The sequence below is a fragment of the Trachemys scripta genome, chromosome 2 (genome assembly GCF_013100865.1).
Source record: "Trachemys scripta elegans isolate TJP31775 chromosome 2, CAS_Tse_1.0, whole genome shotgun sequence".
NCBI classification, from domain to species: Eukaryota; Metazoa; Chordata; order Testudines; family Emydidae; genus Trachemys; species Trachemys scripta.
Window position 1 is genome coordinate 265,483,191 of NC_048299.1, and position 16,051 is coordinate 265,499,241.

At 43.5% G+C, this 16,051-nt stretch overlaps 1 protein-coding gene across 3 annotated transcripts in view; it reads right to left on the reverse strand.

The window, feature by feature from the left end:
* Positions 1-15,674, reverse strand: part of ASAP1 (ArfGAP with SH3 domain, ankyrin repeat and PH domain 1) — a 293,429-nt gene extending 277,755 nt beyond the window's left edge. Inside the window, exon 1 of one of the 3 annotated variants that reach the window (XM_034763623.1) lies at positions 15,292-15,674. The gene's annotated coding sequence lies outside the window, so the exon portion shown is untranslated. The remainder of the gene's footprint in view (positions 1-15,291) is intronic. The other 2 variants (XM_034763624.1, XM_034763625.1) reach the window with 2 other exon arrangements.
* Positions 15,675-16,051: the final 377 nt, after the last annotated feature.

Consider the following 16,051-nt stretch of genomic DNA (forward strand, 5'->3'; position numbering starts at 1 on the left):
CTTCAAACGAAGAGAATTATTATCAGTGTAAGACCATCAAACTAAACCTTCCTATGTGCTCAAAAAACAAAACCCCAGTGCTTTTTAAACTCAACTCAGATTTTCACAGGACATAGCTGATCCACTTTAACTCAGTAACACCATTGCCAGTTATTCATCTCCAGCCAAATTTTGATTTATATTTAATTATAAATATTGCCTTACTGCACATCTTTGCTCATGCTTCTTTCAAGAATAGGTTATCCTGTCTTTCTCCCAGTCTCCTGCACTGGGAACACTATACAAGAACGGTACAGATGTGAACAGAAGTCAGAATGTTATTCCTCCTGGAACTCTTCTCCTGTCTCACCATCACTCCTCATTAAAAGAGTGGCTAGGTAGGGCATTGTGATACTGCAAACATACGCAACTTCCAAGAAGAGAGACTATTAGCAGCCTAAACAAGAGGTTTTTTAAAATCTATTGTTCACTGCAAAGGTCACACAATAACTGACATACATAGAATCATAGAATCTTAGGACAGGAAGAGACCTAGATAAGTTCTCTAGTCCAATCCCCTGCATTCATGGCAGGACTAAGTATTATCTAAACCATCCCTAACATGTGTTTGTCTAACCTGTTCTTAAAAATCCCCAATGATGGAGATTCCACAACCTCCTTAGGCAATTTATTCCAGTTCTTAACTACCCTGAAAGTTAAGAAGTTTTTCCTAATATTGAACCTAAACCGCCCTTGCTGCAATTTAAGCCCATTGCTTTTTGTCCTTCCTCACAGGTTAAAGAGAACAATTTTTCCTTTCTCCTCCTTGTACCAATCTTTTATATACTTGAAAACTGTTATAAGAACCTAAGACCAGCCATACTGGGTCAAACCAAATGTCCATGTAGCCCAGTATTCTGTCTTCCAACAGTGGCCAATACCAGGTGCCCCAGAGGGAATGAACAGTCATTAAGTGATCCATTCATGTCCCTTCTCAGTCTTCTCTTCTCTAGACTAAACAAATCCCATTTTTTCAATCTTCCCTCATAGGTCATGTTTTCTAGACCTTTGATCATTTTTGTTGCTCTTCTCTGGACTGACTTCAATTTGTCTACATCTTTCCTGAAATGTAGAGCCCAGAACTGGACACAATACTCCAGTTGAGCATGAAATAGAGCAGAAGAATTACTTCTCATGTCTTGCTTACAACACTTCTGCTAATATATTGCAGAATTATATTTGCTTTTCTTGCAACAGTGTTACACTATTGACTCATATTTAGCTTGTTATTCACTATGACACCCAGATCTCTTTCCACAGTACTCCTTCCTAGGCAGTCATTTCCCATTTTGTATGTGTGCAACTGATTGTTCCTTCCTAAGTGGAGTACTTTGCATTTGTCCTTATTGAATTTCATCCTATTTACTTCAGAAAATTTCTCCCGATCATTTTAATACTATCCTCCAAAGCACATCCCTCCTAGCTTGGTATCATCTGCAAACTTTATAAGTCTACTCTCTATGCCATTATCTAAATCGGGGTGGCCAACCTGTGGCTCAGGAGCCACATGCGGCTCTTCAGCAGTTAATATGCGGCTTCTTGTATAGGCACCAACTCCGGGGCTGGAGCTACAGGCGCCAACTTTCCAATGTGCCGGGGGGGGTGTTCACTACTCAACCCTTGGCTCTGCCACAGGCCCTGCCCCCACTCCACCCCTTCCTGCTCCCTCCCCTGAGCCTGCCATGCCCTCGCTCATCCCCAGAGCCTCCTGCACACCACAAAACAGCTGATCGGGAGGGGAGGGTGGGGGAGGTGCTGATCAACAGGGCTGCTGGTGGGTGGGAGGCGCTGGGTGGGGGAACTAATGGGGGGCTACTGACATATTACTGTGACTCTTTGGCAATGTACATTGATAAATTCTGGCTCCTTCTCAGGCTCAAGTTTACCACCCCGATATAAATCATTGATGAAGATATTGAACAGAACCAGACCTAGAACTGATCCCTGTAGGACCCCACTTGATATGCACTTCCAGTTTGACTGTGAACCAAACTACTCTCTGGAAATGGTTTTTCATCCAGTTATGCACCCACCTTATAGCTCCATCTAGGTTATATTTCCCTAGTTTGTTTATGAGAACGTCATGCAAGACCATATCAGAAGCCTTACTAAAGTCACGATATACCACATCTACTGCTTCTCCCCAATCCACCAGGCTTGTTATCCTGTCAAAGAAAGCTATTAGGTTGCTTTCACATTATTTGTTCTTGACAAATCCATGCTGACTGTTACTTATCACCTTATTATCTTCTACATGTCTGCAAATCAATTGCTTAATTATTTGCTCTATTATCTTTCCTGGGTACTGAAAGTAAGCTGACTGGTCTGTAATTCCCCAGGTTATTCTTATTTCCCTTTTTATAGGTTGGCACTATATTTGCCCTTTTCCAGTCTTCTGTAATAATTGCCATTTTTAATGACTTTTTAAAGATAATCACTAATGGCTCAGATATTTCCTTAATCAGCTCCTTGATTATTCTACGATGTATTTCATCAGGCCCTGGCGACTTTAAGACATCTAACTTGTCTGAGTAATTTTTAACTTGTTCTTTCCCTACTTTAGCCTCTGAGCCTACCGCATTTTCACTGGCATTCACCATGTTTGACGTCCAATCACTACTAATCATTTAGGTGAAAACTGATACAAAAAAGTCATTTAGCACTTCTGCCATTTCCACATTTTCTGTTATTGTCCCTCCTCCCACCCCCAATTAAGAAATGGGCCTACCCTGGCCTTGTCTTCCTCTTGCTTCTATTGTATTTGTAGAATGTTTTCTTGTTACCCTTTATGTCTCTAGCTAGTTTAATCTCGCTTTGTGCCTTGGCCTTTCTAATTTTGTCCCTACATACTTTTAGTATTTGTTTATATTCATCCTTTGTAATTTGACCTAGTTTCCACTTTTTGTAGAACTCTTTTTTGAGTTTTAGATCATTGAAGATCTCCTGGTTAATCAAGGGTGGTCTCTTGCCAGACTTCCTATCTTTCTTACTCAGTGGAAATATGGTATTGCACAACCACCTGGGAGTGCTTTAAGCGGTTAAAAGCCCACATGTGCATCCTCTAGTACTTAAATGAAACTAATCTACTCCATGCATTCCAACATCAGAGTATTTCCTTTTTGGAAAGAAATTTTCATGTTCATTCTGACATGGATGGGAAAGGACAAAACAGATTTTCTGTTCTCAGAATTAACATAGTTCAGTAACGAAGGTGTCACATTTTCAAGGAAGGCCTGGCTTGCCAGAATTCACAGAGATGGTGTCTGGCCACTTCAGTCCTTCTTCCTCCCCTCGGTTATATCTGCAGGGGTTAGTGCAAAGCTCACTGCAGTTTGTATACAGAAGAGCTGAATAAGCCAATTACATTTTTTTGTTATTTATCTCCAGCATTCTTCTTCTACAGAACCTAGTGAATGAATATGCAATAGAGGCAGCTATGTAGCGCTATGTAGCTAAAGCACCAAGTTGTTGTTTCTGAGGATCTGGATTCCTTTTCTGCGGAAATTCACAAACTCATCTGAGTTTGGAAGTTTCTTCCAAGTCACTATCTGACTTGTATATACACCACAGTTTGGCTTAGTTGGCAATTCTCACTCAGGAGAGGCCCAGAATTTCAAAAGCAGAAGTGTTGTATGTTAGGACTGAGATACATTAACAGACTTATGTGGAGAAACAGACAAGTTTTCAGTCTTGGGTAGCTTAAGCTAGGTTCTTCTACCCACATATAAGCACCCAGCTAAACAGCCTGACTTTCAAAGGTGCTAAGTACCTGGAGCTCCCCTGGAAGTTACTTATTTAGGTACCTAGCTTTAGGCACCAAAGTTTTAAAAATGGTTGGTTTAACGTCTAGCCATGATGCCTGGCTCTAGCAAGAATGGCACCCTTGATACGGATACGCAAAGTGAAGCATTACTACTACAGATTGGCCAGATCCACATTCATGGTCATCAGAATACTCATTATGACAAATTTCTATGGTTTTAAAGTTCCTTTTGGATGTTTTTCTCCCAACCTGTAAAATACCACGTGACATACAAACAGGAGCACCACCAGCTTTTCTGCCGCCCTAGGTGGCGGAAGGTCCCGCCCCGAAATGCCGCCCCCCCCACAGAGGCGGCGGAAGGTCCCGATGGCTAAATACCACCGCGGTCGCCGCACCCCAAATTGTAGCACCCTAGGCGACCGCCTAGGTCACCTAATGGGTTGTGCTGGCCCTGCATACAAATAATATCCTCCTTCCCCCCAAGGAAAAGGAAAGTGTCCCTACAGACTCAAACTATAAACTCAACATACAAGTAGCACAAAAACCTATTGACTAAAACTCCCTGTTTCCTTGCTATCAGGGTGATCCTAGTTCTAATCCAAGGGTAACTGACTGCTCAGTGTATGATATGTATTGTGCTTTGTGCTTGATCTACAAAGGATGAGAATCTGTTGCAGCTCTTAGCTTATGAGCCTGGCTTTCTTGCTTAAGTGGTAAAGATTCATGATTTCTGCTCAGAAAGGCCCCAGTTCAATTCCTGGTGTCAGCCAACATGGTGCCAGTCACATAAATGAGAGCTCATCTGGGATATGAGCTGTTGAGAGCCTTGACTTACATCCTCTGGACAGAAGAAGGGCATGTGACCCACTGCTGGGTATGTATTTTCCCCATATGATCCACAGCGGATATGGGTTTGCTACAGAGCCTGATTATTTAAGTCAAACTGTAGAGATTAATGCTTTCCACTGTAGAGGTCCCTGCACCAAGATGGTGGCCATCTCACAAATTCATTGAGATATCAGTTTCCAACAGCCTATGCACTTAGGGCCTAATTATCATATATACTTTAGGCTACTCTGGCAGTGTTAAGGGTCCCTAAAGTGGGGAGAATTGCTCCTGGAAAATACCCTCTGTGCAGGGAGCCAGTGTAAAACTGACATAAATGCTCTACACCAACCATGATATCTTTTCCTCCCAAGCACGACATCAGGGACAGATCAGAGGACTGTCAGGGGCTCAGCCAGAGTGCACAGCCCTATGGCTATTTTATATTTCCCATGGGACATAGAGGACCCTGGGAAGAAAAACATAAGTTAGATGTTTTAGGGTACTCTAACTCACTTTTGATGCCAGGTAGGGTCCTGCAGGGCTCCAGTATATTAAGGGCACAAAGATGATTTACAATCATCTTTGCAACCCTGCTCCTGCTCCAAGTGCAGGAATGGAGGAACCAATGATCAGGCCTTTCAAGTCCAGTATTCTCCATAAGGAAATTGGTCCAGTCCAGTAAGGAAATTGGTTTCAGCTGAGCTCAGATATATTTGTCTTTCTAGGCAGTGAGTGCAGATAACAGCTGTAGATCTTCTCTTCTGCCAGAACCAGATTTAAACCGTGTCCTTACCAAAAGCTGGATGGATTGCTTCTGTCCATCCCGTCTCAATTATACACTCTTAAACATACAAAACAATGATCATGTTCATCTCATATATATTTTTGAGGACAAGAGTTCCGATGAAGATCTCATTTACCTTTGTGTAATTCTGGAATAACTCTAGTGAAGTCAAAGCAATTCTACTGTAAAAGAGATCAGAATTTAGGCATGAGTGTCTGTACCTATTGTGACAAAGTTCCTCCTCTATCTTGGTGGGTCCTGCACTTATTGGCAGATTTTCTTTCCTCAGAGATTCACCATGTGGATTGATTCACCCTCTGGAAGAAGGCACAGTCTAGGTCAATTGGAAGGTTTGGGGGGAACCCAGGCCCATCCTCTACTCCAGCCTCCAGCCCAGGGCCCTGTGGACTGCAGCTGTCTATAGTGCCTCCTGTAACAGTTGCACGACAGCTACAACTCCCTGGCCTACTTCCCCATGGCCTCCTCCAAACACCTTCCTTATTCTCACCACAGGACCTTCCTCCTGGTGTCTGATAACACTTGTGCTCCTCAGTCCTCCAGCAGCACTCCCACTCAGCTCCTTGCACCTCTTGTTTCCAGCTCCTCACACTTCCACCACAAACTGAAGTGAGCTCCTGTTAAAACCCAGGTGCCCTGATTAGCCTGCTTTAATTGATTCTAGCAGCTTCTTCTTAATTGGCTCCAGGTGTCCTAATTAGCCTGCCTGCCTTAACTGGTTCTAGCAGGTTCCTGATTACTCTAGTGCAGCCCCTGCTCTGGTCACTCAGGGAACAGAAAACTACTCATCCAGTGACCAGTATATTTGCCCTCTACCAGACTCCTGTACCCCACTGGTCTGGGTCTGTCACACTATTTAAAATCTGTACATTCAATATAAACACACAATATATTGTAGGAATGGTAAAATGTCTTGACAAATGACTCAGTCATTAAGTGTAGATACCTTTTTATATGAATGTATAAATACTGAGTTGTGCTAAGATCTGAGTCTGATAAGCTTCGCTGCGTACTTGGCTATGATTGTTACTGGTATGAACAGAGATAAAAAAGCACCTGCTGACACATTTAATTATTAAAGGAAGTGCAACAAAGACATGCACCTGATAAGATGGATGGGCCAGATCATTTACACCAGCTGAGGAGCTGGTGGTGTTTTATGAGAGATTTACATAGTGATGAAATATATTAAGTGCTTTGGGTTGTTAGGGATCTAACAAGGGTTTGAGTGCAGGGGAGAAGCAGCAGTTAGTCACATCACAGATGCTCCATTTATGACAACATGCACTCAGTGTTATGGTGTAGTCCAAAATGCTAAGGACTGCTGGTTCAGCAGGTTAAAACATTCAGCCCTTTCTGAGGCAGGGACTAAACCGGCTGGTTCAGCCAGGTACTGCACAGTGGGTGCACTCACAACTGGCACAGCCGTGCTAGCATGTGCAAAAGAACTACTCTCCTGTATGTTCCACTGGCATCTAGGAGCACATGGAGGATGCACCACCTATTTCACACATACACCTCCTTCCCTGCTGGCTGCTCCAGCAATGCACAAGGAGAAAGACAGGAGGCAGGGCCAAGCTGCTGCTGCTCTGATGTTTGTGTGCCCAGCCCCATCTGGAGTCTGAAGAACCAGAACTGAGATGGAGCTGATTGACTGGAGCTCTGCTTTCCTCCAAATTCCCCACTATCACTGAGTGGAAACATGTTTCCTCAGACTACCTAGAGAAGACCAGCGCTCTCACACCAGTTACAGAAGACCTGATCCCCCACACGAGCTAACAGCAACTTCCAGCAGTTAGAGAAGATCCATCCACCTCGATAACCATTCCCCACCATTAAAGAACATTATTCTGCAAATACACAGCCAGAGGTTGCAGGACAACCTGCCTGCCTTCATGTGTTGTTGGGGAGGGAGAGGAGGGTGGATTGAGGGATACTGGGCTAGGAGTGGGTGTGGAAGAACTGACAGACTGAGGGGAAGACCATTAACTTTATGGATTGTGATGGGAGAAGAGTAGGGAGCTGATTGTTTGGTTGAAAACCAGATGGGGAGAAAACATTATTGAAGTACCACTTCTGCAAGCTGGTAAATTGTATTACTCCCATTTTATAGTTGGAACTGTAGAGGCTTGCTCAACTTCACAGTGGCAGAACAAGGTTACACTGGGAATCCCAAATCTCTTTCTTGTGGTTCAAGCACTAGGCCATAGTATAATTTTCTTCTCCTCAGACTGGAGAATGGATATTAAGAAACACATGTGGTCTAGGACCAACTGAGCTGGAAGACCACCTCTCTTCCCATGTCGCACAGCCACCATTGTGTTCAGCAGTGGTGCCAGAGCTGGAGATTATATAACAGAGAGGGAGGAGCTGGCAGGGCCTCACTTTCCCTTGGTCCAAAACAGTGCTAGTTGGTCAACCTTCATGGCATGCTTCAAGGTACATTTGCTTCCTGAACTGAGAGATGTTGGGAGGACTTTGGTGGGAGAACATACAGGTTGGAAACACATTTTTAGCTGCTGGGTTATGATTTAGGTTCCTTGTTGGGCAAAGGGAGGTAACTAGAGTAGCCAGTCTGTTTAGCTGACTTCTTAAAAAATGTGCCTGTCAAATAGCACCTAGACTCAGAGCAAAGGATAGGAAGTCCTGCCTATAGCATGTGTGTCTGCATTAGAAATAAATGAAAATTGAATACAAACAAAACTCCTGTTGCAGGGGAGTAGCAGCAGTCATTGGTTGTAAGATTTCTCATGAATCTCTCAACACAGAAAAATTTTGCAATCTTAAGTTTTAGTGGTTTAAGGCAGTGGTTCTCAAAGTCTGTCGGTTGTTCAAGGAAAGCCCCAGGCAGGCCAGGCCGGTTTGTTTACCTGCCGAGTTTGCAGGTTTGGCTGATCACGGCTCCCACTGGCCGCGGTTCACTGCTCCAGGCCAATGGGGGCTGCGGGAAGGGCAGCCAGCACATCCATTGGCCTGGAGCAGTGAACTGCGGCCAGTGGGAGCCGCGATCGGCCAAACCTGCGGACGCAGCAGGTAAACAAACTGGCCCGGCCCACCAGGGGCTTTCCCTGAACAAGCGGCGGACCAGCTTTGAGAACCACTGTTCTAAATGCCTCAGCCTATGTGGCGCCCACTAGAGAGACTATTCCACAACCTCACCTTTACTAAGCTTTGTAACAAATATTCCTCAATTTCAGTTTGTTATTCTGCCTCTTATTCCCTTTATGAAGCTGCTGTCCTTCTTATGACAAACACCCCTCTTTCTTCTCTCCCTATTTTATTTCCTGTTGCGTGTTTCACTGTCACATGCCAAGCAGAAACACAATATAGCTTTGACATAGGAGAGCAGCTGGGCCTTGCCCTAGTAGGCAGACGGAAGATAAGTTCCAAAGGACAAAATGAGTGCATTTTATCAGGAGCTTTGTCATGGGATGTGTACAGCTTCCTGGCACAGTATTACAGTGCAGCTAGCAGAACCAACAAACACTCCTTTCCTGTTAATATAATTAAAGGCTGCAAATGTTTAGAGACAGGCTTTTTTGAGTTAGCCACATGCTTCAAATTGTTAAGTGGTTAACCACTAAGCACCCCCCACTTCACAAATACCTGTAGACCAGTTTGGTGAGTGGGGGGAGGAGGTTTCCTTAGTTTGTTTTCAGTGAGATGTATTAGAAAGCAAAGCAAATCAGTAGATTCCTCTTGACTTTTAGAAATAACTAGCAGCCACTGAGAAGCAGTAAACACTGATCGTTGTCATTGACAGTTTGTTCAAATTTAATGCTGGTGAAAGTTGCTTTGTTCAACAGCTCTAAATATTAACATGCTGGGCCAGATCCTCAGCTGGTGTAAATTGGCAAATCTCCATCCACTATCCCAGTTAAAAGCAACCCAGGATCTGCACCCTTTCCTTATCCACAGTACACAAACTGTGAGCATGCATCTGCTTCTTGACATTGATCTGACCTGCTTCTACTCTGACTTAAACACAGGCCACCTATCAGGGTGAATGACAGTTCATTCTTTGTCTCCCTTCAATATTTGGTCCCCCTGATGAGCATGCCAACACGAGAGACAGTTATGGTGTTGTGGGATTTTGTGTGTGATGTGGACATCTACTTGCCAAAAACTATGCTGAAAACACCCACTGATTCCAAGAGACCAATGCCACCTTGACGATAGCTGGTAAACAGCCATTAAATGGTGACAAATTTTGGCCACTATGGCCATGATCCAAAGCCCACTGAAATCAATGGCGGTCTTTCTACTGACTGCCATGGGCATTGGAGCAGGTCCCGTATGCCCAGTTCTGTGAGGCCGGGAAGTATCCTCGAGTGCTGTAGGAGTTGGAGGTGGCACTTCATAAGATCAGACCCAATCAAACTAGGAGAGTTTTGTGCTGGTGACCTATGACACAGCTGAAAGGTTCTAGCTCTTATTACCAATCCTGTGCTGTCTGGGTCATCCAGTCTCCCTCGAATACAGTGGCAGGGTCTCTGAACCTGCATAGGGATACAGCATTCTTCTAGGAACTCGTCCCGTTTCTGGGTGCTAGAACCCTGCATAAAGATGCAGAGTAATTTCTGCTAACTCACAGTGGTAGATTTTTTTTGTAACTCCAGCCAAGATATAAGAAAATATAGCAGAAGAGTCACTCTCTCTAGAGAGAGAGAATAGGCACTGGGACACGAGCCCTGCTGGGGCCAGAAACAAGCCATGCTCAAGTAGAGGGAGCTTGGTTAGTGGGCAGAATACCAAGACTGAATTTCATAGAATCATAGAATCATAGAATATCAGAGTTGGAAGGGACCTCAAGAGGTCATCTAGTCCAACCCCCTGCTCAAAGCAGGACCAATTCCCAGCTAAATCATCCCAGCCAGGGCTTTGTCAAGCCGGGCCTTAAAAACCTCCAAGGAAGGAGACTCCACCACCTCCCTAGGTAACGCATTCCAGTGTTTCACCACCCTCCTAGTGAAATAGTTTTTCCTGATATCCAACCTGGACCTCCCCCACTGCAACTTGAGACCATTGCTCCTTGTTCTGTCATCTGCCACCACTGAGAACAGCCGAGCTCCATCCTCTTTGGAACCCCCCTTCAGGTAGTTGAAGGCTGCTATCAAATCCCCCCTCATTCTTCTCTTCTGGAGACTAAACAATCCCAGTTCTCTCAGCCTCTCCTCATAAGTCATGTGCTCCAGACCCCTAATCATTTTTGTTGCCCTCCGCTGGACTCTTTCCAATTTTTCCACATCCTTCTTGTAGTGTGGGGCCCAAAACTGAACACAGTATTCCAGATGAGGCCTCACCAATGTCGAATAAAGGGGAACGATCACGTTCCTTGATCTGCTGGCAATGCCCCTACTTATACAGCCCAAAATGCCGTTAGCCTTCTTGGCAACAAGAGCACACTGTTGACTCATATCCAGCTTCTCGTCCACTATGACCCCTAGGTCCTTTTCAGCAGAACTGCTACCTAGCCATTCGGTCCCTAGTCTGTAGCAGTGCATGGGATTCTTCCGTCCTAAGTGCAGGACTCTGCACTTGTCCTTGTTGAACCTCATCAGGTTTTTTTCTGCCCAATCCTCTAATTTGTCTAGGTCCCTCTGTATCCGATCCCTACCCTCTAGTGTATCTACCACGCCTCCTAGTTTAGTGTCATCTGCAAACTTGCTGAGAGTGCAGTCCACACCATCCTCCAGATCATTAATAAAGATATTAAACAAAACCGGCCCCAGGACCGACCCTTGGGGCACTCCACTTGAAACCGGCTGCCAACTAGACATGGAGCCATTGATCACTACCCGTTGAGCCCGACGATCTAGCCAGCTTTCTATCCACCTTACAGTCCATTCATCCAGCCCATACTTCTTTAACTTGGTGGCAAGAATACTGTGGGAGACCGTATCAAAAGCTTTGCTTTATTCCAATCTGAGTGCTAATTCCATTCCTTTTATACTGACCCATTGTTTTAAGACTACATATTGTGTCCTTCCCTCCCGTGTATCTGAGGTACCTCAGCTTCGTAAAGCCAAAAAGGGGACTTTGAATCAGAGGGCGAGAGAACAAGCACACTGGTGTATTTGGAACTCTCTCCTGAGCTCCACTGGGCCTACTTTAAATCTGGGCCGATTCTCGTTGCGTGACGGAAATATTCCATCAAATAAAAAATCCCTTTCTTTTTTGTTGTGGGTTGCAAAGCCATGGAACAGATATTTGTGCAATGAACCCAATCGTACAGGGAGACAGTTTTGCAAAATCAGCTGCCTTATTTGTCCAGGCAGATCCCACGGTAGCATGTACAAATGCATGTGGACAGTTGCCCCGCTTGTGTGCCTGAAATGCCCACAAGTGTGGGAATTTCACCTGAAGTTTGGGTGGCCATTTAAAAAGGGTTTTGAGAAAGGGTTTGAGAAATGGTAGAAAAATGACTGAAGATTAAAAATGCTCCACAGGCCAGAAGAGATACAAAAATCACATCCTATTCTTTTCCCATAAAACAAAGGGGACAGGAAGAGTTAGAAGCTTTTAATGTGAGAAATGATTTAGTCGAAATAGTTTAGTTACTCTGGCCCATTGATCGTCTGGGCAGAGAAACATCATTGTATGTATTAAGTTGACTCTCCAGTACGCTGTGCCTGTCAAAACTGTTTATTCACTCTTGCCAACAACAACAAGAAGCAAAGCAGGCGGCTTGGCAGGCACAACGGTGAATGGGAGGCACAGAATGAGTGCATGAGTTGAGGAGCGCCTCATATATGCAGAAAGGAGATTGTACAATGGGGTCTGTAACTGTAGAGCTTATTGGTGGTCATTAGGAATAGACTAAAAAGACCTGAAGGAAATATCTCCAAGGATAACAGGGTGATTTGCTCTTGATGCCCATTCAGCCAGCGGCGTATTATCGCTTAGGCCGACAAGGCCTAGGGCAGCAAATTTGCAGGGGCAGCAAATTTATAATAGCAGCATTTTTGTAATCGCGGCATCAGTGACGACGCGATTCTACCAATCATAGCGCGTATTGAAACCACCAATGACGGCGCGACGCCATTTAGTAAACATACTCGCGAGAATCCTAAACTGCACCGGACCCCCCACTTGAACATGGTTTTGGATCCATGCGCGGTCTCGCGCTAGACAGACGCGCGTTCAAGCGAGGGTCCGCTGTATTTGTAATTTAATTTATAATAAAACGTGTAAATGTTCAATTATTTTAATGTTATTTAGATTCATTTTAGTTCAAACGAATTTGTAAAAAAACTAAAACAAGTTCATATGGGGCCAGGGGCGGCAATTATTTCAGGGCCTAGGGGCGGCAAAATCCTTAATCCGCTTCTCTGCTGATTGTCACTGAGAAAATTTCAGAGGGCGAGTTACCATGGTGCTTATTGTTATGTCAGCAAATGGCCACTGGAAGCTGGACCAAGGCGACCACATTAAAAAAAAAAAAAACCCTAATATAATAATCACTTTTAGTTAAGGGGACATGGCTTGGTGCAGCTAAATAAATAGAGCGCTGACCAAACTGAACTTTAAAACGTTGTGAGGTTTGAAATAAAAAAAGAAAGTTCACACAAGGAAAAGAAAACACATACACAAAGAAATAAAGGTTGTGCATCTGCATTTCCTCTTTCTGGGTGTGGACAGACGAGGAAATACCAAAATATCACTAGAAAGGCTATACTCTCAGCATTTGCAGCTTAACCAAAACCAGAAACACTGGCATTTCTACAGAAAATCCTGCTCTTATGACACTGCCAACCTGATTTTCAAACCCAAGAGATTTAATTGGGCTTGGAAAAGTCCCCATGTTTCTTTTCAGTGCTTATCTCAACTCATTCTCTGAATTTTCTGAAGATCACCTATCATTAGTGACACCTGGACTTGGGCATTTAGCCCTTTGGTATTGCTAGGAGTTTTGCAGACAGAACATCATAGCCTGGAGATGAGGATATCCCCCTCTATTCTGCTTTATTTCCAGTCATGTATATAGACAACCAAAGTAGTGTACAGCCTTTAATGCACAGCAGAACACCAAAGGTCTAGTCCTGCACACCATTACTCAGGTGAGAAGTCCCTACTCATGCCTCTGTTGGCTCCACGGAGCTACTCACATGAGTATGGGTGTCTGGGAAGACTTAAGTTGGGGGGAAGGATAGCTCAGTAGTCTGAGCATTGGCCTGCTAAACACAGGGTAGTGAGTTCAATCCTTGAGGGGGCCACTTAGGGATCTGGGGCAAAATAAGTACTTGGTCCTGCTATTGAAGACAGGGGGCTTTCAGGATCTCTTCCAGCTCTATGAGATAGGTGTATATGTTCAAAGTACACAACTTTGGAAGAGAATCTCAACTCTCCCTGTGTAAAACACTGGCTACTTTCTCTTCAGCATCACAAGTAAACAATCAAAATGGCATTCTTACAAGACTGATGGAAAGAGAAGTGCTTAATCCTGACAATCTCACTCACAAAAGCCTCCTATTGACATCAGTGCTTTGTATAAGAACTGCCGGATCAGGACTAAGATTTTGCACAGGAAGGGGAAGCACCAAAATAAAAACAAATGTGTTTAGAATCCCCAAGGACTCCACACAGTAAGATTAAAATGCAGAAGTTGGCGAGCGCTTTCTTTCAGTTTGTAAATGGAAAAGTATTTTCCCACTAAAATACCTAGAGAGTTTTAGTTTTAACATGGCTTGACTGCCCTAAACCTGCAATAACATACATTAAAATTCAGGGAGATTTCAGTATTCCAGTGTGAAAACAATGCTGAGGTGTAAATATCTCAAGTAAACTTATTACACATAATTCCCTCTAGCACAGATGCTCCCTAATATCGAAGCAACTTGAGGCCATCTAATCCCCCACCCCCACTAAAAGATTTTTGAATTAATTCAAATAACTCAGAAGTGTTGAGTGTAACTGGAGCACTTATTTAAGGACAGTGTAAAATGAATTTCAATAGTTCAGTGCCTATGAGTCTGATTTGCCCTTTTCGTTCGGGCAGAACTTGCACTGGATTTCTAGAAGAGATTTGCCTGAACAAGGACTACAAGATTGGGCCTTAAGTGTTTCCTTTCAAATGCTGACTCATTGACTGTGAGTCCATCAGACCCGCTGAATTTGTGATCAGGGTTTAATTAAAAATACAAGACTACTATCACTGCCATGCACCCTAGTTAAATCATAAGCCACGTCTTACATTTTATTTTAGTTGCACAATTCATTTGCTATAAGGTATCTTACAGCAATTTTGCTACAGACAAAAAGAAGCCCCTTTTTGGCCTCTAGCAATACAGCTGCACTAACTACATTTTTGCTTCTATTACAAATTCATTTGAAAAGGCAATAGGAAAAAAGTGTCTCACTGATTCTTTTAAAAATTTAAAACCAAGTTTAGATTCAACATGCAAAAGACCTATGAGGAATACAATTAAAAATACAGCCATAAAATTCCTATTTCAACAAAAACCTCTGATTCACTCACTCCTTTCTAAGACCAAAACATTGTGGTTTACCAAGTAACTTATATATGGGCGCAATCCTGAAAGCCCTTGCTTACATGTGCAATTCTTAAAGTTAATCAGGCTACTCGTGAGTAAGGATTACTTGGAAGAGCAAGGATTTGCAGAATCAAGCCCTATATATTTGGTTCAGGTAAATAGCATGCATTTACAGGGAATTAAAAAATGGACTTCACCAGTATACCCCACACCCACTCCCAAAAAGTCCTATCTCCTCAGTTTCACGGATCTGTTTGTTGTAAAGTGATTAGCAGTCAGATTCAATGGACACACAGTCCCACCTTGTCTTTGTCTAAGTTCTGTACAGTACTAACCACACCTAAATTTAGCATGCTGCAACTTACCAGAACTTGTGCAGTTTGAATTCCCATTCCAGATTTGTTCCTGAAACCTAAGGCCATTATTCCATTTTAGGCTAAAACATCCTCTCCCATGGGCCGCTGAAAGAAACCATGTTTCTTCAGTCGTTATTTCCAGTTAAAAAACAAAAAAATCCAATATACAGTGGTCCACAGACTTCTGGAGACTAAAAGTTTTGATTTCCATCCATAAATGTCCTGAGCGGTGAGGACACACAGGCACTACAACTGGGAAGAGAGCAGGAAGGAAAGCCTACCATGTGAGCACAAAGAAACCCCCCCACAAAGTCTGTTCAGTGGACAGCACTTGGGTCGATAGCAAGGATTTCAGGAAATCCAAACACTTAACAGGAAATCTGATCACTGGATAAACATTCCATAATCTCCACAGATATAGTTAACATGCTGCGTCTCCAGTTAACCCTTACCCTGACGACTGCTAAAACTGAAATCTGACATTCCTTGTAACATAATCTGTCTAGTTGGGTTCAAAAGTCTAAAGGGTTCCTCATTATGTGTTTGTCTGAGCAAGCAGAGCTCTGTTGAGACTCCTTTTTAGCCTATTGTGGAGGATATTTTTTCCCCTCTTGCTTTTGATCTCTACATGGTGACATTTTACTTAAATTGTGCAGTTTTTGTTAGGTTAGTATTCCTCATTTGAAAAGTAAATTATATGGCAGCCTTAGTCTGAAGCAGCAGGATAAACCTGTCTGAATATCTGCATGCTGCTAACCATGTTCACCTA